The sequence below is a fragment of the Phodopus roborovskii genome, unplaced genomic scaffold, assembly GCF_943737965.1.
Source record: "Phodopus roborovskii unplaced genomic scaffold, PHOROB, whole genome shotgun sequence".
Classification (NCBI taxonomy): Eukaryota; Metazoa; Chordata; class Mammalia; order Rodentia; family Cricetidae; genus Phodopus; species Phodopus roborovskii.
Window position 1 is genome coordinate 14,551,081 of NW_026126480.1, and position 26,420 is coordinate 14,577,500.

Below are 26,420 nucleotides of genomic sequence, written 5' to 3' on the forward strand. Positions count from 1 at the left end.
CTAGAATTTCACCCAGTTAATGCCCATGCATCATGCCTCTTCATATACATTATTAGAGAGAAGGTACTTCAGATCTTATGACTCTGAAGTTTGGAATTTTTGTTTTGTAGTGCTAAATCCTTGCCTTGTTTGTGAATGTGGAACATTCCTCTTCTGTAGCATTGTTCACTGAGTCAAATTATAAGCTTCTTTGGTAACATGTATGGTCTGGTCCTTAATCAGAAGTTGACCTGTTACAATATTGCAGAGATACACACCTGATGGGAGATGTCATACTCATCCATGAAGATGATAGATGGAGCAAATTCTCATGCCATGACAAACTGCTCCCTCACCATCCTAGCACCTTCCCCAATAAACTTCTATACCAGTTCAGAGCCAGAGACACGAATAAAGGTACAGTCTATATGATGAGCCACAGCTTGGGCCAACAATGTCTTCTCAGTGCCTGAGGGTCCAAAAAGGAGCACTGTCTTTGGCTGTGCAATGCCCAGTGCTTCAAAGCTCTCAGGGTGCTCCATTAACAGCTCAATTACTTCTTTGATCTCTTTGATCTGCTTGTCCAGCCCACCAATCATCTCATAAGTTGAGTCCGGCACCTTTTCCACCATCCTTAGTGACACCAGTGGGTCTACTTTATTAGGTAGGATCTTATGCAGAGTGTAGCTATCATTCCTAGGAGCAACTCAGCAACTGGGTGTCACATCATTGATGTCAATGTTCTTGTCCACATCAACAACGAATTTGCCCTCAGGATGGACCTTGACTTAACACCGTTTTCTTATCCATAGCACATACTACTTCTCCAACATAGGAGCCCTGTTCCTGCAGCAGCTGTTCTTTCTGTAAATATGTTTCTGTTATTGGTTAATGAATAAATCACTGTTGGCCAATAGAAAGGCAAGATAGGCGGGACTAGGAGACAAGGAGGATTCGGGAAGAAGTAGGAGAAGAGTCAACATGTAAGACCAGGAGAATAGAGGTCTGGGCCCACTCTCCGGTAAGATGAGACCATGTGGAAATACTTAGATTAATAGAAATGGGTTAATATTTAAGACAGATCTAGCCAATACGAAACACTAATAACAAGCCAACAGCTTATGTCTAATACAGTTTCTCTGTGTGTTATTTGGGGCTGGCCCATCTCTGGGACCAGGCTGGCGAAAAACATGCATGTAACAAAATGGCACCTTCAATGTGGCTACTAAGAACTTCCACTTAAAACTTAACAAAAGCTTAAAAAAGGGTTTTAGAAACAAAAGAACAGAGACAAGGAAGGCTTCTTGGTAGCAGCATTTTTCTCGGTTGGACTCTTTTTTGCTAGAGACAAGCAGAGATTTGCGCAGCTCCTTTAATAGAGGTTTCCTGACTCAGTATAAACAGCAAAAAAAAAAAAAAAAAAAAAAAAAAAAAAAAAAAAACATGGCTTTTAAGAAGCACTGCTAACAATTCAATGATATGTATGAGCAGCTTGAAGGAGTAGCTGAATATGGTGGCACATGCCTTTAATTCCCACACTCGGGAGGCAGAAGCAAGCGGATCTCTGTGATTTCAAAATAAACCTGGTGTATGGAATGAATTCCAGGGCAGCCATAGTTACACAGGGAAACACTGTCTCAAAAAAAAATAGAAATAAAAAAATAAAGTAATAAAAAAGCCACATAAAAATGGAAAATACACAGAGAATGTGGATATTATATGCTATTGTGTTAATCTTTAAATTGCTCAGTTGCTAAGGAACAACAATTTCTACAATACACTTGATTATCAATGCTGCTAAATTAATCCAATTTATATAAGATTTGTTTTAAGTCTTCTTATGTTTGTCTTCTAGATGGACAAGTCTTTGAAGTTTGGATAAGCTCTTCATGTTTATAAAAACAGGGAAGTGACATTGGATTCCACAGGACAGACTTTCCAGTCCCTCTTATCACAAATTAAACTACCTTGTCTGTCTGGTGACAGTGAGGATGGCAATGATTGTGATATGATTTTGTTTCAATTAGTAATATTAACTACTATTAATATATGAAGCAAATGTGAAACAAATATCTTTGTTGGCAAATATCAAATTACTTAAATTATTAATTGTTCAGATTTAAAACATGTTATTTTAAGACTATGTACCTATTTTATGACATGTAATTAAATTGCTAGGAGTTTTAACATGTAGTAGATTATTTGGCATAATGTAAATATACAAAGTCGTGAATTTTGAAAATTACATGTTTAAATGCCAACACATTCTTCAAAATGAATTTTAAACTTCTTTCAGTTTTCTATTGATCTGAAGAAGACTTCCATGGTCATTTTAACCATTTATACCTATTTCTATACATATTTCACTTCTAATTACACAGCTAATTTAAATATGTGAATGAAGATAAGCTTGCCTTTTCATACAAAGTATTGTTTGTTACAAATTCAAACTTCTCAGGCTTTACATTTATTATTATTTTTTTTTATTTTAAAGCATTAGTCTTCTTAGACTAACATTAAGAATAGTAGAAACAGATTCCCCATTTGTCAGACTTGAGTCAGTGATCTTCCACTGGCTCGGGCCAGCTGATTCTGTGGGTTTCCCCATCATGGTGGTCTGACTCCTTTGTTCATATCATTGCTCCTCTCTCACTTTGATTGTACTCCAGGAGCTTGGCCCATTGGTTAGTTGTGGATTTCTGCATCTGTTTCCATCTGTTTCTGGAAGAGGATTCTGGCTTCTCTGGGGTTGTGGATTGTAGGCTCGGTATCTTTTGCTTTATTTCTTGTGTCCACTTATGAATGAGTACATACTATATTTGTCTTTCTGGTTTGGGGTTACTTCACTTAGGATGTTTTTCTTTCTAGTTCTACCCATTTGCCTATGGGTTTTAGGATGTCGTTGTTTCTTACCACTGAGTAGTACTCCATTGTGGAATTATACTACATTTTCTTTATCTATTCTTCAATTGAGGGGCATCTAATCTGTATAAGACCAAACTAGACTCCCTTAATATAGGTGGTAATGGTGTGACTGGGACAATACATGAGGTCACTGGCAGGGGGTCCAAGACCTAACACTAATGCACAAACTGACTTAGTGGAGCCCATTCTATATGGAGAGATACCTTGCCCAGCCTAGACACAGGGGTGTGGGGGTGGAATGTTACCCTGGTCCTGACTCAACTAGATGATGAGACTAACAGTAGACTTCCTATGGGAGGCCTTACACTCTGTGGAACAGATGAGAGGAGGGGACAGTGGAGGGAGTCGGAGGGAAGGAGGAAGGTGGAACTGGGATTGGAATGAAAGATAAATTAATAAAACAAAGAAAAAAAACCAAGTAGACCCAACTAACTTTTTTTATTTCTTCACTTCAGTCTCTGAATGTAAGCTCAAACACAATATGACTGCATCAGAATTCAGTCTTCTACATAGAAACTTAGACTGCATTTTTCTTTCTTGTTTCAGTTAGCTATATGAGTTATATGATAGCCTTACAGACATATATCTGCAGATCTATGACAGTACCATAAGGCATGCTCCCAAATTCAGAAATCTGCATATTCTCACCACCTCTGTTTTTTGCATAAATTTTGAACTTAAAATACAATTACATCATTTTCTCTCTTCCTTCAGCTCCTCCCAGGTAAGCCCATTTCCTTCACTCTCTCTCAAATTCATAACCACTTTGTCTTTAATTGTTAATCACCAATTCCTGTTTTGCTGCAGTTGTGTCTAGTTCACTTCACTGTTTTTTAATTATTATTTATTTTTTATTTTACATATCGATCCCAGTTTCCTCTCCCTCCTTCCCCCTCCCTCCTCCCTACCTTCTCTGCCCGCTCACATGCACCCTGACCACCCTCCCCTCCCATCCCCCACCCCATTCCACATGTAGGGCAATGCCATCCAGGTGGGGGTCATGTAAATCTGTCAAATCATTTGAAGTAGGGACTAGGACTTCTCTCCCCGTCTCTAGGTTAAGGCAGTATCCCTCCATGGGGAATGTGTCCCCAAGGTCATTCCTTTTGTGCACCAGGAATACATCCTGTTTCCACTGTCTGAGGTCCATTAGACTACTCAGTCCTTCTTGCTGAGACCCACGTTCAGGGGGCCCTGAGTCAGTCCCATGCTGGATTCCCAGCTATCAGTCTGGGGGCCCATTAGCTCCTCCTTGTTCAGGTCAGCTGTCTCTCTGTTTTATGACTTTCATTTCAGAGTAACTTTATTACTAGCAGAGTGTGAAAGAAAGTCTTTCAGTGAGTGGAGAGGGAACTAGGAGAAAGAGAAGAGGAGAAGATGAAAGCTCGTGGGGCTAGGAAGATTGAGTCAGGGGAGGAATAGACAAGAGGAGAGAGAGAGAGAGAGAGAGAGAGAGAGAGAGAGAGAGAGACAGAGAGAGACCATAAAAGAGGGAGCCATTATAGGTTTCAAGAGAAAACTGACTCTAGAGAAATGTTCAGAGATCTACAAGACTGACCCCAACTAACAATCTGAGCAACAGTGGAAAGGCTACCATAAATGCCCTTCCCTGATAATGAGATTGATGACTGACTTAACTACCATCATAGAGTCCTCATTTAGTAGCTGATGGAAACAGAAGCAGACACCCACAGCTAAACACTGAGTCAAACTGGAATCCAGATGCAGAGAGAGGGGACAAGACCAGGTTACAGAAATACAGCTGACTGGAACAAGGGGGAGCTCATGGCCCCCCAGGCTGATAGCTGGGAAACTGCCATTGGACTGACTCAGACCCCCGGCCATGGGTCTTGGTTGGAGTGCCTGGGCAGCCTAAGGGACTTCTGACAGTGGAACCAGAATGTATCCCTGGTGCAAGAAAGGACTTTGAGAGCATATTCCCCATGGAGGGATACTTCCTTAACCTAGAGGCAGGAGGGAGGGCCTGGTCCCTACTCTGAATGACTTGACAGATTTTGTTGATCCCTCCTGGAAGGCATCACCCTCCCTGAGGAGTGTGTGTGGGGGGGGAGATAGGATGGGAGAGTGGTCGGGGGTCATAGAAGGGGGAGGGATATGAAATCGATATGTAAAATAAGAAAATAAATAAATAAAAGTCTTTCTTAACTATTTTATTTCTATTTGACTTTCAATACTGATAAAGATGAGCAAACATAAGATCTACTGTTAAGACTGATAATCATCCTAAATCAAATATCTTTGAGAGTAACTTCTTTACATTAAAGCATATAGAGATAGATTGATTAAAAAAGTAGGACAATTTATCTTTATACCCATAGATAAGTGTGGTCCTCAGACTTCCTAAAGGAAACTTCTCTTTGCAGTAGAGACCACTGTATAAAATCATAACTAATCGAACTGTAGAGTTGTGGAGCCCAGTCCCAGTGGGCTCACAAAACACCAAGGCTCAGGGAACATTGCAGCAGAGGGGCATGAAAGATTCTAAAAGCCAAAGAATCAGGGAGTTTCTGTAAGACTGTCTCTCAGGAATGTTATAAGCTCTGCCCATAAAGCCTCATCAACATGACTGCCTATAAAAAAATGAATTGAACAAAGACAACAACAAAAGATATGTTAAAGAATAGGGCGAAGTTCAGGAAGCCCCAGCTCTACAAAGGCAATGCTCTAGCATTTCTCACTTTAGCTCTATAAGATTGGGTCTGTCTGAAGCTACAACTAGGCTGGTGGCCAGCAAGCCTTAGTGAGCCACCTGTTTCTGATTCTCCTCTTCAGGGCCAGGGTTACAGTGTGAATGGCCACACCTGATATGGGTATTTGGGACTCAAGCTCAGGTCCTCATGCTTGGCTAGGAAACTCTTTTACCCACTGAGCTATCCCACTAGTCTTGAAAAGAATTTGATTTAAAGACAGAAAGCAAGTTAGTACTTGTGTCTCTCTACGGTTGGGAATTGGACAGCAACCAGGAAAATATTTTGGGTGATGGAAAATCTTCTAAAATTGGGTAATGGTAGTGATGGCTTCTCATAAGTAATAAGCAAAAGTTCAGAAAATATAGCTTTATATAAGCTTTAAAATACAAACATGAAATGCTATAATGTTTTTTTGTTTTTTGTTTTTTTTTGAGAATGGAACAAAAGCAGGCAAGAACAAAAATTTATCTAAAATGATTGATAGGTGTTTGCCAACATAGAAAGATTTACTGTGATTTCTGTGCTATTATATTAAATACTGACAAACAGAATTTAGTTCTGATTTGGAAACAGAGTCCTGGGATATAATTACAGAAAGAGGTCCAGGCAAACACACTAAGTGAACTTAAAAACAAAAAACAAAAAACAAAACAAAACAGTAGTAACAGGATGAGGTAGTAGGAAAAGGACTTGGGTGATGGGAGATGTCATTCTGTAAATATGTTTCCCATACTGGTTAATGAATAAAGCACTGTTGGCCAAAAGGAAAACAAGATAGGCGGGACTAGGAGACAAGGAGGATTCGAGGAAGTAGTAGGGAGGAGTCAACATGGAGAGACTGGGGAAAACAGAGGTCTGGGCCCACTCTCGGGTAAGATAAGACCATGTGGAAATACTTAAATTAATAGAAAAGGGTTAATATTTAAGACAGAGCCAGCTGATAAGAAATTAGTACCTAGCCAACAGCATTATATCAAATACAGAGTCTCTGTGTGTTATTTGGGGCTGGTGTGGTGGTGAGGACAGGCTGGCAGAAAACCTACTCATAACACTTGGGTAAACTGACTTGATTAAAAAAAAATACAAAGTTTACATTGAATTATTACCTGATATTTAAGTAAGAAAACATCAATAAACCAAAGATTTTCAGAACAAAATGCAGGTAAACATTAATGTAATTGCAGAGTGAAAACAGAATTTCTAATAACAAAGCTAAAAGACTAGGGGATAAAGCTTGGAGTATTTAGTTTGGTAAAATGTGAAGAATTATTTTATACCAACACATCTTCTACCTTTAGAAAGCTGATTGAAAAGTGATAAAAATGCTTGAAACATACACATCATTCAGTTAGATAGTATGATTATGAAGAAACAATGAAATGTGAGACATCATTTCTGCCCCTGGAAGTATTTCTTCAACCATAGGACTATAAGTAACCCCAATAAAACTCACTGGTTCATAAAAAAATACAAAAGCCAAATTCACCAAATAACTACTACTTAATACAGGATGGTTTGATTTCAGTGCCAGACAAAAGAATGACAATGCAGCTTCAGAGTGCAGGAGTTATTGAAGGAGGTAATGGATCCAGAGTGTGAACCCAGGTCTGTTCAGTGTGGCCATTACTGTGCCACTTTGTCTTTCTGTTGTTCAGAGTTAAATTAAAAGCATTAATTCAATGGATGCTCCCCAGAACCCTGAATGGAATAAATGTGATGTAGAAATGTAAATCAACTAGATAATGTAAGTTACTACTAATAAGGGTGTGCCCATGTCTGTACTTGGGAGTTTCATTATTATATTTGTCACAAATACATCATCAGTTAAATACATAATATATATCTTTCAAAATGTTGGGTTTAATTAGATATTTTCACACTTGTATATACATTTACTATGTCTACTTAAATATATATAAGTGAAATTTCTACATGGGATTTGAAGTTTCCCATGGAAGTGAATGGAACAGGGATCATAAGTGTAGTGAGGAGTTCAGAGGAGTTGAATGTTATAGGCTAAGTAAGGGAGGGCCTTACCTGTAACAATGTGGAGAATTAGAAACCTTACGAGTGGATATGTTGAAGAAAAAACAAGACAAACTTTGCAGTGGTCTTTATACTCACTTCCATTAGCTTTTGAAATTCCACTTAGCTTTTGAAATGAGTTAAGGCTCAGCTTAAAATGACCAGACAAACTTGTTAAAGATAGAGAACGTATGATTTCTTACCAGAATGTGGCTGGTTGTCTGGACCATTAGAGGGGTGCTGAAGATTTCTCTTACTTACATAGTGTAATATAAAAGCCATTCACTTATCTCTATAAATGGAGAGCTTTGGTGATTGATAGAACCACTGACTCAGCTGGAGTAAACACAAGCACATGGGATTTCGAGGCCATGTCGCTACTTCTCAGGCTCCTGATAAAATGTGTCTATAACAAGCAAATCTAAGATTATTTGACACTGTCACTTGGATTCATTTCATCAACCACCTTTTCTAATTCTGTATGTCGGTTGCTAGAGTAGATGGACACAGCTTAAAAATAGCTGCAGACAAAGATTCCTAGGTTGACTTTAATGTGTGTCTGTTTGTTTATAGAAAAGGTTAAAGGTGGCTTGCTCTCATGGGTTCTGAAGGATATGAGTCTTTGGCTATCCACTTGTCTTCTGCCTAGTTGTTCTGTTCTTAGCGGGGGAGTTTCCTCTTATTCCGCAAAGTTTTGCTTCATAGTGTGATGGGAGATGTCATTCTGTATATGTTTCTCATACTGGTTAATAATAAAGCACTGTTGGCCAATAGGAAAGGAAGATAGGAGGGACTAGGAGACAAGGAGGAAATAGGAAGTAGGAAGGAGGAGTCAAGATGGAGAGTCTGAAGAAAGCAGTATGCCGCCGGCTCCCCGGTAAGAGAAATACATAGATCAGCAGAAATGGGTTAATAATTAAGGCAGAGCTAGCCGATAAGAAGGCGGAAAAACCGTACACCTTACAAATGGCTTTATTATTACTCTGTTTCTTTTACTTTTTATTTTTTGAGACAGGGTTTCTCTGTCTCGATGATGAGAGATGTCATTCTGTATATGTTTCTCATACTGGTTAATAATAAAGCACTGTTGGCCAATAGGAAAGGAAGATAGGAGGGACTAGGAGACAAGGAGGAAATAGGAAGTAGGAAGCAGGAGCCAAGATGGAGAGTCTGAAGAAAGCAGTATGCCGCCGGCTCCCCGGTAAGAGAAATACGTAGATCAGCGGAAATGGGTTAATAATTTAGGCAGAGCTAGCCGATAAGAAACAAGTACCTGGCCAACAGTATAATATCTAATACAGAGTCTCTGTGTATTATTTGGGGCTGGTGGCGTGGCGGCAGGACAAAACCAGCCGTGGCAGGTAGAAAAACCCTACACGTTACAATAGTGCAGCTATTTTTTTTTTTTTAACTTCTGTCTTGTTTATATAGAAATCACTCCGACATACAGTACATCATATCAGTCCTCTGGCTTATTACAAACACTTCATCTTTATCTTGTTCTATCTGTCTAATTATAACCTGGCAGAACGCTTGTTTCCTCGGGTGTGTTCTAGAATGTGACTGTAGGGCCAGCTGCAGCTCTTCTCTCCTGTAGCTCTGCTTTGCTGCTCGGTTTCATACTTCCTACAAAAGAAATGGCCACCAAAATTGGGGTATGCGGTATGAAGTGAGAACTGTAGGTGCTATTAAACAGTAAAGAGAGAAACATCATTCCCAAGTTTAACTCGAATTCCAAATGTCTAGGGTCAGGGAAGAAGTTAGTTACATAAGGACTCGGTAGCTGAAATATTATGGTGCTACGTAAATGAACAGATAATGTTTACCACGCCACGAGAGAGAATTAGAAATCAAAGGGTGATTGGATGTTGTCTTAAGGCCATTGTAGAAACAAATGCAGAAGAAAAGAAATGGGGGTTATGGTCATTCTCGTTGATATATTTATTCATCTCAATGCAATTTGAAATTGGATTTTAAACATTGCATTTTTAATGTTTTAAGGATTTGTCTGCATAGCTCTGGCTGTCCTGGAACTCGCTCTATAGATCAGGCTCGAAATCACAGAGATCTCTGCCTCCTGAGTGTGGGTATTAAAGGCATGTGCCATCACTGTCTGGCTCATGTTGCCTTTTATTTCCTGGCTCAAAATATAGATGTCCAGTCAAGCAGTGGTAGTGTATGTCTTTAATATTAGCACTCCAAAAGCAGAGAAAGGCAGATCTTGTGAGTTCAGGGTCTTCCTGGTCTATAGAGTGAGTTCCAGGACAGCCAGGGCTACACAGAGAAATCCTGTCTCAAAAAACAAAACACACACACACACACACACACACACACACACACACACGTATATATATGAGCACACACACACATATATGTATGTTCAGGCTGCCATTTTGAGCTCAGAAAAAAAGGAAAATAAATAAATAAGTAAATTCCTCTTAAAAAAAAAAAAAAACAAGCAAATTTGCAGTGATGGAAAAATGAAGCCAAAGTGGTAAACTATATGAAGAGTGAAACCAAAGCAATTATATTTTTGTAAGGTGAAATCAGTTTGAATGGTGCTATAGAGAGGAGTGAAAAGTGACATTAATAAATTCAGCTTAGTTTGTCAAATGGGATGGCATCTCAAAAAGGAATATAAGCAATGTTATTTTGATCAAAAAGAAGTTTAAACACAGGAACAGGAGCCTGACAAGTTCTGTCTCTTTTGAAAGTAAAGTGGTTTAATTGTCTTCTATTCTTCACTGACAACAGGGGCAGCAAGGAGCACACAGGGCAAGCTATATTGACTTGAATTCACTTTCAGAATTAGAAGAACTGAATTTGAAAGATTCCGTGTGGGTTGTCTAGGATGTGGGTTGTCTAAGAAGGTATGGTTAGAAAAGTGCATTTTAACATTTGTGTGGAGCCAGTGTTGAGAAATATTCAGTGAATGAACAATGAACCATTAGGACATAATTTGTGAAATTAGTTTTGAACAATGGATTTTTACCAAACTGTAGGGCAATGAGTGCAAAAACAGATTTAAATTGCTCTTAAGATTTTTTTTTTGTTTTTTGTTTTCAATACTTTAATTTTCCTAAATTGCCACAGATTAAGAAATGTTAGCTTTCTTAAAAATCTAATAGTTCACATCATCTGCCATTAGCTAAGTTTTAATATTAAATGAGATTCCTAAAACAATAATTGTCAGAATAAGCAATTCTTTAATATAACAAGTATGAGGATTTTATGAATAATCTATAAATTATGTATAAAGGATTTTGTTTTTTCTTAGACTAGTAACATAAATTTTTAATCTTGATTATTTTTTAATTGTTACTTTAAAGTGTCTGGTCCTGCCCCTGATGGCCAGTAGGAAAAGTATGCCATGACAAAACATGCGTACTCTAATTTTATGAAATTGTTTTAGTACTCCTGTGATCAGTGATTTTGTGGATTTAAGTGATATTAGCTATTTCCTTGGCAAAATATTTCCTTTCAGAGAAGCTATGTGAAAGTTATTAATTTGTCATATACCCTCTGTCTTCATACACCATTTCCTAAACATTTGATATTTTAAGGGAGACACATGAAGACTGAAAAATGGCCTGTCACTGAATTTCTCTCACAAAGTTCACAGATTGTCTGGTTTCATTGTCTGAAGGTTTGGTGGTTGACCCTTTTTTGTATCACCTTATTTATGTTCCTTCTAATTTGATACGCTTGACAACTGTTAATTTTTCCTTTCAAATTTTCAGTTATGAATACTAATGGTCCCAGACTAATGGTCCCAGGTCATATATGACATAATGACCTCTTTTCCATGAACTGCTTCTGGGAAGTGGTAATGATTTGGAAACTAAATAAAGCCCATTCCTGAAAGATGCAGGACTGCCCTTATAGGTGGCTTTAACTTGAAGACATCTAATGACCTTGAACAGCTATTTAGAACTACACACAGTTTAAGATTCTATTCCTACCAAACTGTCTATGTACTATACTTTTGTGACCATTGACTCATTTCTCACTACCATGAAGAACTAAAGCTGTTGCTACCTAGTCAGGATTAGAAAACCTTATATTTGGGTTTGGGACATTCACTGAGGACACTCTGTTATTAATGAACATTGAATAAAAGAGAACCTTTGGAGAAATGGGGAGCTTTTGTTCAGTGTGTGTAAATTTCCAGTTACACTGGATGAACAAATTCTAGGGATCTGAAAAGCAACACAGTTTTTGTGGTTAATAGCACAAGACATGTAAATAATTTTAGTAGAGCTCATAGTACAAATTCCTTCCATGAAACCAAGGCAAACATCAACAACAACACAAAGCAAAACAACAGAACACAAGAGAGTTCAGAGGTGAACATTATTATTTTTATTTTGATAACTTTAAAGATGTATACATATGTAAAAATTTATTAAATTAAATATATTAAAAATATATTAATTTTTGGACCATATCAGTTCTACTTTAACAAAAGTTGCCATACACACAAACACACAAACATTTCAGCAACACGATACAAGCTAAACAGGCTATCTATATCTATAATAATATAGATATAAAAGTATATCTATATATACATATGTATTTATATGAATAAGAGGCCACAAATTTAAGAAGTAAGGGTGACAAGAGGAATTTTTAGAGGAAATGTTATAAATATATTATTTATCTGTGAAATTTTAAAATAAATAAATGAAAGAGGAAAGGGAAAATTTCATAAGCTATAGCCTATGGGAGAAATATGACCAAGGTCTTTTATTTTTTTTTAAAGAGTAAATAATTAGATCAATCTAATGAGCAGGAACCTACATCATGGGGAATGGCTCAAAGGAAAAGAAATCTGGTAAAGGAGGGTAGTGGTAAACATAAGTTATGGTGTCATGGCCAGTTGCAGTGGAAGGAACTATTGATTTTTGTACTAAACCTTGGTTATAGAGTCTTTCTTACTGACTGGACAATTGAGACCCAGAAGTGATGGGAGATATCATTCTGTATATGTTTCTCATACTGGTTAATAATAAAGCACTGTTGGCCAATAGGAAAGGAAGATAGGAGGGACTAGGAGACAAGGAGGAAATAGGAAGTAGTAAGGAGGAGTCAAGATGGAGAGTCTGAAGAAAACAGTATGCCGCAGGCTCCCCGGTAAGAGAAATACATAGATCAACAGAAATGGGTTAATAATTAAGGCAGAGCTAGCCGATAAGAAACAAGTAACCGGGCCAACAGCATTGTATCAAATACAGAGTCTCTGTGTATTATTTGGGGCTGGCGGTGGGACAAGACCAGCGGCGGCAGGCGGATAAACCGTACTTGTTACACAGAAGCATAGAAATGTGTTAGAATCTGTATGGTGTAGAAATAGGGTCAGTGGTTATAGGAATTGATTTCAACTCACTCACGTTGTTGTTCTACCAGTCAATCCTTATGTGTTTTCCTGTCCACCTGTTGATGAATATTTTGCAGTGCTTCTAATTTTACCTGTTTTGAAATAAAGCTACTATGAATACTTGCAAAAGGTCTTCATGAATACCTGTGCATTGTGATTTGTCTAACTGATATAAAATGAAAATTGTACATTGATTAATAAAAGTTTCTATAAAATTTCAGTTTTTTAATTTAATAGTTTCCATATGCCATTTATGATGTACTTAAAACAAATATATTGCCCTATATCATCTATAGCAGCTTTTAAAAATCATTCACTTTAAAAATATAATCTATTAGAAATCTATTTACTCTTCTTTTACCTGCTCTTGGGATCTTTTCCTCCTACTGGATTGTTTTGCCCAGCTTTCCTATGAGGGATTATGCCTAGTCTTATTGTAACTTGTTAAGCCACATTCAGTTGATATTCCTGAAGGCCTGAACTTTTCTGAAGAGAAATGGAGGAGGAGTGGATCTGGAAGAGAGATGAGGTATGAGGGGAAAATGGAAGGAGTAGAGGGATGGGAAATTGTGGTCAGGATGATAAATATATATCATATGATATATGATATATCATATATATATATATATGAAACTAATTTAAAAAATGAAATCCATTTAGTTGTTAGATGGGGTCAGCTGCATCTTCTGCACACACAGACAAATAACTGGGTGAATTTCATAAAAAAAATCCTTCCACCTACTATTCTATGATTGTTGTATTATCTAATTACATTGACCAAATGTGTGGTTATTAGTTTTATATTCTATTCAATCTTGTCACTCAGTTTGTATCATTCAGTGTAAAACTATATTGCTTAAATTAGTAAAGCTTTGAAATAAACAGATAGCAAGTAAAGCTCAAGGTTCAGTTTTATTATTTTATGATGGATTTAGAAGCAGCTTAGCATAATTATATACATACATACATACAATATGTTCAGGTATATAATAAACATATACATATAGGTATTTCTGAAGTTCTGGTAGAGTTATATTGAGTATATAATAACAACTTTGGAAGAAACTTATAACAGTTTAAGTAATGAACTGTTCAATGAGAATGGTTTATGCTTATGTTTGTTTAGGATATCTCTAATTTAGTTTTCAGTGTACAGACATCTTAGACTTCTTTAAATGTTTCCTTAAATATTCATTGCTTTGTTTTCTTTTAAAAAATATAACCCATTGTATTTATTTTGTTTTAGTAGGAAATATAAGCACTAATGTTTGTATGGAAACCTTGTATTAGATATTGTCCCAAATTATTTACTCATAAAAAGTTTTATGTAAAAACTTTTTTATTTTCTACTTAACATATTATTTTAAATAAGTGTTTGCATACATATTTCTTCATTTGTTTCCATTTACTATTTGTGAATGAATTTTTCATTATATGCTTCTCTAGTTGGATTCTCTTTTGTAATGCTGAAAACCTGGCTCATAAATAAGTTCATTTGAGGATGAACATGTATTTGTGGGTCAAAGTGAGACTGTAGGCATAGCTTTCAATAGATTACAGGGTAGAGTTTCCATTTTCTTCATTGTCACTACATTTGTTTCATTAATCAGGAAGATCTTATAGTCGTAACTTTACCAAGCATAAAGATTCTTCTATAATCTCATATATTATGCTTCTTCCTCCTTTCTATATTGTACTTGTTCCCTGTTACTAACTTTATGTCAATCCTTGGTGTGTGTGTGTGTTGTAACTTATTCTCAGTCCAATTAATCACCTCTTGTAAGGATGATTTGTATTTGTTTCAGTGCCTATACAGCTTCTTGAATGATTTGCCAAATATCATCATTATTTTTTATCTGTAGTGTTACTATTATTATTATTCAATTTCATGTCTCTACTATGAGATCACAGAAAGTATTTGGGAAGAGAGAGATGCTTCTTTTTCCTTTCCTTACTTTCTGTCTTCCTCCTTCCCTCCCTCTCTCCTTTCCTCCCTCTCTTCCTCCCTTCCTTCCTTCCTTCCTTCCTTCCTTCCTTCCTTCCTTTATTTCTTCCTTTCTTTCTTGAGACAGAGCTTCTTTATGCAACAGCCCTGGCTGTCTTAGAACTTACTTTGTAGACTAGGCTGGCCCTGAACTCAGAGATCCACTTGAGTCTGTCTTCTAATTGCACCACCAATGCCTAGTGAGAGGGATGTTTCTTATGTGTATTATCATCCCAAAGGGAAAAAAAAACCTGTTGGTAAGAAATAAAATGTTGGTGAAAGAGGAAAATAGAGTATGAAAGGAAGATTTTTCCCATCTTGGTACTTGCCTGATCAGATAATCTTCTCTGCTTGCAAAGATCTTGATCAAAGCTTTACAGATTTGTTTGGTCTTTACACTACGGTATTTCCAAAGTGGCTGTACAAATTTGTATTCTCACCATCAGTGGAGGAATGTTCCCCCTTTTCCACATCCTCTCCAGCATACACTGTCATTGGTGTTTTTGATTTTAGCCATTTTGACAGGGGTAAGATGGTATCTCAGAGTTGTTTTTATTTGCATTTTCCAGATGGCTAAGGATATTGAGTACTTTAATTGTCTTTCATCCATTTTAGATTCCTCTATTGAGAATTATTTATTTAGTTCTCTACCCCACTTTTAAATTGGATTATTTGGTGTTTTGGTGACTAGCTTCTTGAGTACTTTGTATATTTTGGAGATCAGCCCACTATCAGACGTAGGTTTGGTGAAGATCTTTTCCCATTCTGTAGGCTGCCATTTTGTCTTGTTGACTGTGTTCTTTGAGAAGGCTTTGTTTTGAATTATATTCCCTATATATTCTAAATGTGACCTTCAAGAAGCCATTTATACTTGTCAAAATAGTTTTTACCCTCTCTAAAGTGGGTCAGTTGTTGCTTTGGCTCCTTGAACCTCAAAGAAACATGTCAAATAAAACCTGTATAAATTGAAGATATACTGCAAAAATTTTTTTCTTTTAAAAAGCAAATAATAATAATAATAATAATAATAATAATAATAATAATAATATCTTGAGTTCTGACAGCTATATTAGTCTCAGCCAAGAGAGAAATTAAACTTGGCTTGTACAAATATGCTTTTATATTTTTTGTCAGTTAACATTTTCTGGACCAATAAGATGCCTGAAATATATTGAAAAATTGAGACAATATGGTATTAATCTCACAAAACTATTTTAAACCTATCTTTCACCAAAATAAGTTATTATATTCCACTTAAGATTAAATTGAAAGCATTTTAATCCTCACTTAGTTAAGAGAAAAATATCAATTGAATATAGTAATTCTCTTCTGTAAATTAGACTAGAAAAGAAACAAAATTTGAAAATTATTGATATTTTGTCTTACTTGAAGCTAGGAACACACATGTTTCCTTTGTTTGAGGCTGTATTATAGCTTGGAATGACTCTGGTATTTACCCAAACTGTAATATTGATCAATGACTAAATAATAGATAATTTTGAGTACTTAATTTAATAGTAGTTATTAAAATACTGAAAGGTTTTGTGTTTTCATAAATTTTGCATATGAGGGATGTGAGCCTTAATTCCTTTACTAGTCCTAGATTTTTCTTTTCTTTTCTTTCTTTTTTTTTTTTTTTTTTTTTTTTTTTGATTACTATCCTCACCATGTCTCATTATACTTTCATGAATGAGGAAAAAGTTAATTTTCCTGGATGGATTATGGAGTGATAACTTAATGTTCAGATTTTGGTTTAAACTTTCTAGAAAGCTTCTGTGTGGTTTGATACTTAAAAATTCATTACATCTTCATTTCCATTATTCCCCTAAGTTCAGATAAGCAGAAAAAATAGATTAAGTCTTTCCCCAGCTTTCTAAAATCTATACTGTTTTGGTTCTTCTCCCTGCCTCTTCCCTTTGTCTGCCTATCCTCTTACTGGATATCGCTAGGAAAGGTTGCTTTGTCATCACAGACACTATCAATAATGAGAGAAACTGACACATGTAAGCTTTGAGGTGTTGTCAAAACAGCCAAGTAGCTACTCTTGCTTTCTGAGATACTCGAGGGGGAGAAAAATCAACTACCAGCCCATTTGGCAAGATCAAGGTACCATATAAATGGCATTTCCCAGATTTTTTGAATTCCCAGGAAATTCTATAACTCACTACAGAAAAAAAAAAAATACATGTTTTTTTTTTTTTCTACAAGCCTGCTAGAATTAGGAAGATGCTCATTACAAGGATATCACAGCACATATTTTTATGCTAACCTTTCCCGCTTTGGAAATGTCAACAAAGTGAAAGAAAAAGGGGTAACTGAAGATTTAACACAATCGGACACACTAAGCATTTATGCCCTTATGATCTAACACTCTTAGGTTCTTACTTTTTTCTTTGCATTAGAAAGTTCATTAGAGCAAACAGAAAGAAGTAAATATTTAATTACAAAATCTTGCCTGGTTTTTTAAATATAATCTATTTTTACGTTTTTGAAATTAATTACAACATCTCTCCCTTAACCTTTAAGCTAACAAACTCAAGAAGAACTAAAACAGACCAAAACAAGCAAAGTCAAATCCTAATAATTTTTGGATATTTTCTGAGATAATTATAATCTCCTTTTCTGACCATCTATTGTATGCTCTACTTTCTGCCTTTAGTGATTTACTGATTTTTGTTGTTTTAATGGATGCACTTATTTTTAATTTGATAATCATATAAATTTCTCCTAAGCACTATAATTTTTTATTTTTTCTTATTTTACATATGGATCCCAGTTCCCTCTCTCTTCCTCCATCCCTCTCTTCCTCCCTCCCTCTGTCCCATGCCCCCAAACCACTCTCCCATCCCCCCCCATCCACAGGGAAGGTGATACCTTCCATGAGGGATCAAGAAAATCTGTCAAGTCATTTGGAGTAGGGACTAGGCCCTCCCTCATGCCTAATAGTTAGGGGAGTATCCCTGCATGGGGAAGGTGCTCTCAAAGTCTTTTCAAGAACCAGGGATACATCCTGGTACCACTGCCAGAGGTCCCTTAGATAGCTGGGAAACCAGCATTGGACCTACTCAGACTCAGTGAATATGGGTCTCAGTTAGAAGGCCTGGGCAGTCTAAGCACTATCATTTTATAGCACTTGGCATAGCAGTGAGGATATATCCCACATTAACCTCATTCGATATTAGTTTGTATATGGATCTGAGGCATGAATAGGACATAAAAACAAAATGAAGTAATAGAGGAAGGTGTGTGTGTGTGTGTGCGTGCGTGTGTGTGTGTGTGTGTGTGTGCATGTGCATGCGTATGTGCATTGTATGCATGTGTGTTTTTGTGCATGTGTGTGTTCTCAGGAAAGATTCTAAAAGCATGTGACTGTATCACAGAAAACAAGGATGAGCATAAATAGGATGGGATACTGCTTAGACAGGCAACTTTCTTGGAAATACCTTAATCTTTATATTCAGATGGTAGAAAAGAGCAGAAAGGTTAAACAACAGGGAAACTCATAAATACATTGCAGTTTGATTGGTCATTGTCACTCGTTGGATAACTGATTTGGAAACAGCAGGTTGGACACAAACAGGAGAAGAAAACACCTTTCTCACCATTTTGAATACATGTCAGCTGAAGCTCTGATTGTTTAAAGAAAGAAGATAAGGTCTGGTAGATACATAGAACATATCCATTGGAAGTTAAAGCCTTGAGAATTTGAAAACTTTTCTCTTTGTTTTACATATACATAAATACTGCTGTTTCTTAGGCCTGACTGGAACCTGTGTATCCAAGCCACCTGATGCCACAATAACAAAAGATGTTCAAATTTCCATGGTCTCTTCCAAGTTCTTTCTTTGATATTTGGAACTAGTGTCCTGGTGCTTTTGAAAACTTGGCTATGAATAATAATTGCCTTACACTCTCAGCCTTTTTCAATCCATGAAGATCTTTTTCTCCCCTTTTGTGATCATTTTTCTATCTTCATAACTTTCCCCCATATACACACTTAAATCTAGGTTTTGCCTATGAGATTAAACATGATATTTATATCATGGATCTGGATCTGACATATTTAAAATGATGACCTCTAGTTGCACTGATTTTCCTGCAAATGTCAGCATCTCATTTTTCTTTATAGAGGGATAAAATTCTGCTGTGCACATATACCATGTTTTCCTTCTCAAATAATATATCGGTGGACATCTAAGCTGGTCCCCATTTTTAGCTAATGTGAATAGTGTAGCAATAAATGAGACATGTAAATAGGTAGCATGTTAGATAAGCATTTGCATGGAATATGAAAAAGATTACAGAGATGGATCAGATGGTACTGTCAGTTTTATTTCTGTGAGGAGCAACTTCATAGATTCCCACAGTATCTATACCATTTTGCATTTGCCTTGGTATTACATCAGTGATCCTCTTTCTCCACATTCTTTTTTTGTTTGTTTGTTTGTTTGTTTTATTCATTCTTGTCTCATAAACTACATCCCAGCTGCAGCTGCAGTTTCTTCTTCCATTCTTTCCAGTCCCTCTCTGTACCTCCCCTTTCCTCCAGACCCATGCCTCTCCTCCCCCCCCCACCCTAAAAAAAGAGCAGCTTCAGGGATATCAATAGAACATGGCTTAACAAGTTGTAATAAGATTAGGCACAAACTCTCCTATCAAGGCTGGATGAGAATGAGACAACCCAGTAGGAGAAAAGGGGTCCCTCCCACAAGCAAGCAAAATAATCAGAGACACCTCACACTCCCACTGCTGGGAGTCCCACAAGAATGCCAAGCTACAAAACCATAACATATATGCAGAAGACTGAGTTTGAACCCACATAGGATCCATGTTTGTCACCTAAGTCTCTGTGAGCCCTTATGAGCCCTACTCAGTTGATCTGTGGATTATGTTTTCCTGGAGTCCTAGACCCCGACTACCACTCTTTCTCTTCGTCTTCTGAAGAATTCCCCTGGCTCTGCTAGTGGTTGGCTGTGGGTCTTTGTGTTTGCTCTATCAGTTGCTGGATGAATCCTCTCTGATGACACTTGGGCTAGGTACTGATCTATGAGTATAGTAAAATATCTTTAGCAACCACTTCATTGACTTTTTTTTGCCAGTGATGTTTGTTCTATGCTGGGTGTCTGGTCTGTTCTGCCTCTAGTTTCTGACCATCCAGGCAGAGTCAGGAATGGATTCCCTCTCATGGTGTGAGCCTCAAGTTGAGATTTTAACTAGAATTTGTTTGCTTGTTTCCTTGGTCACCATCTGACTGGCATAAAATGGAATCTGAGGGCAATTTTCATTTGTGTTTTTCTGATGGATAAGGATGTAGAGCATTAACAGATATTTATTGGACATTTGTGCTTATTTTGAGAGCTGTATACTTTATTGGCTCATTCACGATTTGAGTAAAATGCTTAATATTAGCACTTCATATAGTCTAGCTACCAATCCCATTGTAATGTGGATTGTCATTTGTAATATTTTTCCCATCTTTTAACTCTTGCAGTTATTTAGTTTGCTGTGCAGAAGCTTTTTAACTTCATGTTACCGTGTTTCTTAATGTTTAAGAATATTTCTTATAACAGTGGAGTCCTTTACAGAACAGTTTATGCCTCTGTCTTGATGTTTTTTCTCTGTATTTTTCTCTCTGTGATTCAAAATTATAAGTTTTAAATTAAGTGTTCTTATTCATTTTGAGTTGATTTTTCATCAGAAAAAAATGGATTTATTTTCATTTTTTATATATGGATGCCCTAATATAACAACTACTTTCTGTCATAAGGCATTTTACAGATATCCTTCCTACATCTTTAACATGTCTTATTTCTCCTGTGAATTTTGTAAGAGTAAAGCTTCCTATTTTTCTGTGGCTATAATTTTAGAACAGTGTAAGCCATAAAAGAATAATTGTGGGCATTTCAGAAAATACTCAGACTCCACTGAGTTAGGAAGAATGTCTGTGTTTTCTTTATCTAAAGGCCTATTTCAGATAAGGCCTATGCTTTTCAATTTTGTTTCAGGGTGAATATTGTACACATAATACCCCTTACATTCTTCCACATAATGGTTTCCAAAATACCTTCTTGATGTGTCCTTAGAAATTCTTAAATTTCAGATGTAAAGGAAGCTGGGGAGAGTATTACTTTTGAGTTATCAGCCACAATGCCATTAAATGCATTATTTTAAGTTTTTGCATATGCTTATGCTTCACACACATATTTAAAATTTTATCAAACTCATACAGTCATTTTGGAGATCAGTATGGTGGTTTCTCAGGAAAATGGGAATTAGTTTACCACAGGACCCAGTAATCCCCCTCTTAGGCATATACCCAAATGATCCACATCCATGCAACAAAGACATCTGTTCAACTATGTTCATAGAAGCACTATTTGTAATAGCAAGAACCTGGAAGCAACCTAGATGCTCCTCAATTGAAGAATGGTTGATGAAGATATGGCACATCTACACAATGGAATACTACTCTGCAGAAAAAAATAATGGTATCTTGAAATTCGCAGGCAAGTGGATGGCAGTTGAAGAAACCATCCTGAATGAGGTAACCAGTCACAAAAAGAGGAACATAGTATATACTCACTCATATATGGGTTTTAGACCTAGATCAAAGGATCACCAGCCTCTAATTCACACCACCAGAGGAACTAGGATACAAGGTGTATTCTAAGAGATTCATATAAAGTCCCTCACAGAACTAGTAATGGACAAGTCTCCCAGAGCACATCAGAAGTGCTGGGCAGTGAATGGAGAGAGAAGTAGGAGAAAGCAAGGGGTAGTAGAGGAAAACACATGCGACTAGGAAGATTGAGTCTGGTTAGGAATAGAAGACAGGGGAGAGAGAAAGGGGGGAGAATATAAAAGAGGGAGCCAATATTTGTTTGAAGAGAAAATTGAACCCAAAAAAAAAAAGGTCTAGAGAACTACAAGACTGCCGCCAACTAACAATTTGAGCAACTGTGGAAAGGCTACCATAAATGCCCTTCCTGGAGAGTGAGATCAACAACTAACTTATCCATGGAGCCCTCATCTAATACCTGTTGGAAACAGGAGCAAACACCCATACATAAACAATGAGTCAAACTAGGACCCAGATGCAGATGCAGAGGACAAGACCAGGCTGCAGAAACACATAGAGACAGCTTATCTGAACAAGGAGGAGCTAACGGGCCACCAGACTGATAGCTGGGAATCCAGCATGGGACTGACTCAGGCCCCTCTGAATATGTGTCTCATCCAGAAGGACTGAGGAGTCTAAGGGACATCAGACAGTGGAACCAGGATGTATCCCTGGTGCACAAAAGAACCTTGCAAACACATCCCCCATGGAGGGATAACTGCCTTAACCTAGAGACAGGAGAGAAGCCCTAGTCCCTACTTCACATGACCTGTCAGATCTACATGACCCCAACTGGATGGCATTCCCCTACATATGGAATTGGGGTGGGGGATGGGAGGGAAGGGTAGTTAGGTTGCATGTGAGAGGGCAGAGAGGGTAAAAATGAGGGAGGGAGGGAGGGAGGGAGGGAGAGGGGAGGGATCGACATGTAAAATAATAAATTAAATTTAAAAAAGGTTGTATGCTTGCTAATATTTTTATTTCAATTTGTCCATGTAAGGGCTAACACTGAAAAGTATACCTACTGTTACATGTATGTTGATGAACCAAGTATCTTGAGGGGGACAGTCATTTGAATGAGTCCATAGTTGGAGAAAAGTATACAGAATGGCTTTGCAAACTAATGCAAACTGTTTCCATCACACTGGTATTCTGGTGATTGTGCAATGCATATATATATATATATGTATGTATGTATGTATGTATGTATATATATATATATATATATATATATATATATATATATTTCACCAGATTGTTTACATTTCTAATTTCCTCAATAAACAGTTTAGGCTTTTAGCTATCTCCTAAATTAGAAAAATTTTCCTGAATTTATTTTTAGGAAATATTTTGTGTTTGGTTCTTTATAAACTACTTATCATTTGAAAATCATCAATCAACCTTTATTTTAGTTTGTTGGTTGGTTAAAGGAGCCATGTAAGTCATTTATCACATTCATAGAACATTGAAGTTCATCAACAGTGATATGAGTATGTTTATTTTGCTGAATCTATTGTATTAAATTAAAGACAGAATTTTATGTCCTGCTGCCATTCAGCCCCAAATAAACACACAGAGGCATATATTAGTTATCAACTGTTTGGCTGATGGCTCAGGCTTCTTATAGGATAACTTTCTCTTAATTATTAACCCATTTCTATTAATATATGTATCTACATGTGGTCTTGGCTTACCAGTGATGTCTGGGTTTCTTGCTTCCTTGACAGTTACATGGCATATCTTTGACTCTGCCTACAACCTTTCTCTGTCTCTGTTTTGAATTCCCACCTGGCTAAATTCTGCCTATCTATTGGACAAAACAGCTCTATTCATCAACCAATAAGAGAAACATATATTCACAGCACACAGAAGAACATTCCCTATCACAAATCCTTAATAAACAAGTATGCAAAACAAGGCAACAACCTCTGCTGTAAGATTGTTTGTATTTTACTTATCTCTTCTTGAGCCCGAGTTCCATTCCATTTATCAAATAAAGAAATAAATACTCCCAACTCCCCAAACTTTTCTTTTGACTGTCACTTGATAATGACCTTTTCTCAACTATTTAGTCTTACCATTTATATTTTATAGTGCTGTGAATACAATAAAGTAAATTAGTTTTAAAAAGCTATGAACATTTATAAAGGAGACATGCATTCGTGGTGATGCATATTTTACTTCTGACCATGTAGCTTCTACTCTGGGCATTTGACAGAGTGTGTAATTTAGAGCATGGTATCTAGGATATAGGAATCATAGATTAAAATATCAAATATGCTCTATGTTAAATGTGTGGTCTAAATTCCTTTAGACCACACATTTAACCAATAGTGAATATTTGCTCTTTTCCAAAAATATGGAGTTATAGATGTTATTTTGAGGAGAAGGTAGAAGAAAGAATTACACAAGCAGATGATTATATAGGCATAAGTGTTTTAGAGCCTTATTCAATTAAAATTATAAATTATATAATTATTTTATAAGGTGACTAAAAATCAAAAAGTAAAGCAATATTACTTTGTTAAGGTTTTCAGTCAAATTCAACATGAAATTTGCTTTAGGCTAATAAATACCTTGTAATGTGCTTTTAATTTATCAATCTTCTCATGCTATATTTTCTTTTGCTAAATCTCTAATTTCATGAGTTTCAACTGAGAGGAATAATTACAGTATATAGCTATAAACTGCTTGGTAATACTTTATGAATCTCAGAGGGTAGTGTAGAGCATACTGTTACCTCAATATTTTGTAAGCCTTTTTAAAAGCAATGTAGAAAGACAACAGAGTAAGCACCTCTATTTACCTTACCAGGGTCATGTAGAAACATGAACTTTCTATGTCTTTACTAGCAGACATAGAACAGGCTATCATGCTGGGACCTGTGGACGTTATAGTAAGTTTGAACTGAACTGTGGAACTATATGTCAAATGTATATCTCTCTGGGGAAACTGAAAAAGAAGAAACAACATGCATAAAAATTCAAGTTATCACCAATGACTCCCAGTAGGTTTTGAGCTACTTTCTCAAATAAACAGTGGTCCCCAGGAGTACTAAATGATAAACAAAGGAAACCAAAGCAATCAAAAATAGTTGACTCTCCGTGTTGATGTGCTTTGTTTCTTGTGCATTCTCACTCACTGTGCATTCGTATTGCATTGTGTCTAAAAAAAAGTTTCCTCATAGTTATCCATCATCACCTCGGGTTCAATCAATGTTTACACACTCCCTTCTTTGATGACCCTCTGAGTTTTGTGGGGAAAGCTACTACTTAGATGTCCCATTTAGGATTTAGTACTCCATAATCTCTTATTCTCTGAATGCTGACCGATTATGGATCTCTGTATAATGGCATCTATTGCAAGTAGAAATGTTTCTGATGAGAGTTATGGATGCATGAATCTACAGGTACACCAATAAGCATCAGGACTCATTTTAGTACTATATCCACTTAGTAGAATAACAGTAGGTTCTTCCCTAAGGCCTATGATACATATTGTCACAAGTTCTTGTCCCCAGTAATGATGCCAGGCATGGATTCTATCTAGTTGTGAGGATCTTGAATATGATTAGAAAGAGGTCACTTATTCCCATAAACATTTGAGCCACTATTGTGCCAGTAGATACTTCTTGTCAAGACAGTCATTGTTGTAGCTCATGCAGTTCACAGATGAGTAAAGTTGTGCCTAGCATCTTCTACATCTATGAAGTAGCCTGAAGTATTGAAGCTTTCAGATCAGTACTTCATTGATTTCTCTGTTTTATGGTTCAGATTTGCAGTGTCCTCAGCAATATAGTGTGGTAGATTATAAGTATACTTAAGTAAGATGCGCAATGTGATACTTTAATATATGTATACAAGGTTCCATTATCAGATAAGGACAATTAGTTTATGCATTACTTCAGACAGTTATCACATCTCAGTGCAAAAATTTCTCTTCTATTTATTTTGATATTTGGTGTTTTTGATTAAAGACTAAGAATAAAATAGAAGAATCAATTGACTCTGAGACTGAGCATGACAGTGAATTCATTCACATGCCTTTGCTTTTTAAAACTGTGTACATACCTATATACAAATAATACTGGAATTATGTTCTTGAATGACAGTTTTCATCTTAGAGAGGAAGAGGTGTAATGGGCTCTAAAACGACACTACCCTACTGCTCAGCCTCTAGCCCTTCATAATTGGTAGCCATATAATTAATATAAACTATTTTATAAACATTTTCTCAGTCACTCTCCTCCGCACATTGGTTGCTACAATGCCTTGTTGGCTAATCTCAACTGATCTTGTGGTAGAGACAGGATTTTATCAACTTGTGCATTTTATCTACCCATTTCATGCTGAGGATTCTTGAGCTTGGTTTCTAAGTGCATGGTGAACACTTAGTCACCAGGCTATCTTGCTGAATTATCTTTGCTTGAAATTTAACAACATATTGAGAGGAACTGTGCTGTTTACATTTTGTTGGTCTTTGACTAAGGAGAACAAAGGAATTCAAACTGAAGATTTTGGGACCGAACCAGACCTCCTGAATATGGGCCTCAGTTAGGAGGCCTGGGACCTCTGGCAGTGGAACCAGGATATATCCCCAGGACATGGACTTCGGGAGATCATTCCCCATGGAGGGATACTCCCTTAGCCTAGAGACAAGAGGGAGGGACTAGGCCCTACCTCAAATGGCTTGAAAGATTTTAATGATCCCTAACAGAAGGCCTCACCCTCCCTGAGGAGTGGATGGGGAATGGGATGGAGGGATTAGTGGGGGGCATGGAAGGATGGCAGAGAACAG

General features: G+C 36.8%; 1 pseudogene; it reads right to left on the reverse strand.

Annotated features, from left to right (window-relative positions):
* Window positions 1–214: 214 nt before the first annotated feature.
* Window positions 215–26,420, reverse strand: part of LOC127228943 (26S proteasome regulatory subunit 8-like) — a 38,968-nt pseudogene continuing 12,762 nt past the window's right edge.